The sequence below is a fragment of the Octodon degus genome, unplaced genomic scaffold, assembly GCF_000260255.1.
Source record: "Octodon degus isolate 3935 unplaced genomic scaffold, OctDeg1.0 scaffold00015, whole genome shotgun sequence".
NCBI lineage: Eukaryota > Metazoa > Chordata > Mammalia > Rodentia > Octodontidae > Octodon > Octodon degus.
In genome coordinates this window covers 13,745,115-13,746,671 of record NW_004524591.1, presented here as the reverse complement: position 1 = coordinate 13,746,671, position 1,557 = coordinate 13,745,115, and positions in this window count along the sequence as shown.

Genomic DNA, 1,557 nt, shown 5'->3' with positions numbered 1-1,557 from the left:
CTTTCATTTTTTCCCTTTTTTTCTCATTATATTTTTCTTTTCCCTTACTTTCTTTTCCCCTCCCCCATTACTAGCTTCCCTTCCCATTTGAACATTTTCTTCCTACTTCATAAAATCTGTTATACATTTTGGCCCTTATTTAAACATTCAGTTTCTCACACCAGAGAAACAATGTGGCATTTATGCATGTGCTTTCAATTTATTTCACTTGAGTACCACCTCAGATGCATTCAGGTAGCTATAAATGTTTCAAGCTTATCCATCTTTATGGCAGAGTAGTATTCCATTGTATTGAAAATATTTTATTGATTCACCAGTTGATGGACATTTGAGCTGTTTCCAAGATTTAGCTACTATAAATTTTGCCACTTTAAACATAGGTGTGCTTATGTCACTATGGTATGATACTTTCAATTCTTTTGGGAAGATACCAAGAAGAGGAATAGCTAAATCAAATGGAACCTCATTTTAGATTTATTTTGAATCTACACAGTGATTTTCATAGTAGTTGCACTGGTCTACACTCCCTCCCAACACTAGAGAAGGGTTCCTTTTTTCCCACAGCCCTACCAGCATTTGTTATTAACTGATCTATAATAGCCATTCTGTCTGGGGTGAGATGGAATCTCAGCATTGTTTTGATTTGTATTTCTCAAATGACCAGTGATGCTGAACATTTTTTCATATATTTATTTGCCATTTCTGCTTCTTCATCTGAGAAGTGTCTATTTCTGATGCCCATTTTTGAATGGGGTCTTTAACTTTGGGGGAATCCAATTTTTTGAGTTCTCTCTATATCCTAGGGTGATAGTCCTTTTGTCCGATGAACAGCTAGCAAATATTTTTTACCACCCAATGGGTTATCTCTTCACTCTTTTGGTGGTTTCTCTTGCTGTGCAAATGCTTTTTGTGTGTGTGTGTGGAACTGGGGATTGAACTCAGGCCCTTGTGCTTGCCAGGGAAGCGTTTATTCTACTGAGTCATCTCCCCAGCCCCCGCAAATGCTTTTTAATAAGATGATACTGCAGTTATTGTGATAGCTTCTGTGTGACATGGGTTGTGTTCATAAAATCTTTGACTATGCCAATGTCTTCAAGAGTTCTACATATTCTATCTTCCAACAGATTTAGTAGTTTTGTTTTAAATAGTTAGATCTTTGATCCATTTCAATTTTATTTTAGTGCATGGTGAAGTATATGGGCTTAGTTTTAAACTTCATATATGGAAAAACAGGGGGCCTGGCCCTAGCTCAGTCCTTTAAGTGGCTGCTTCCACAAAGCTGTCAGCCTCAGGTTCCTGGAGTTCGAACCTCACAACTCTCCCGCTGGCCAAAAGTGCCCTGAAGGCATTCGAGGAAGAAAAACAAAAAAACAAAAAACCCTTATTCCATATATGGAAAAACAGTTTATCCAGCACTATTTATTAAAGAGGCTATCTTTCTTCCAAGGAAGGTGTTTGGCACCTTTGTTAAACATAAAGTGACTAAGTACATCTAGGGTTGTTTCTGCATCTTCTACTCCATTCCACTGATCTTTAGATTTGTTTTGTTTTGTTGTC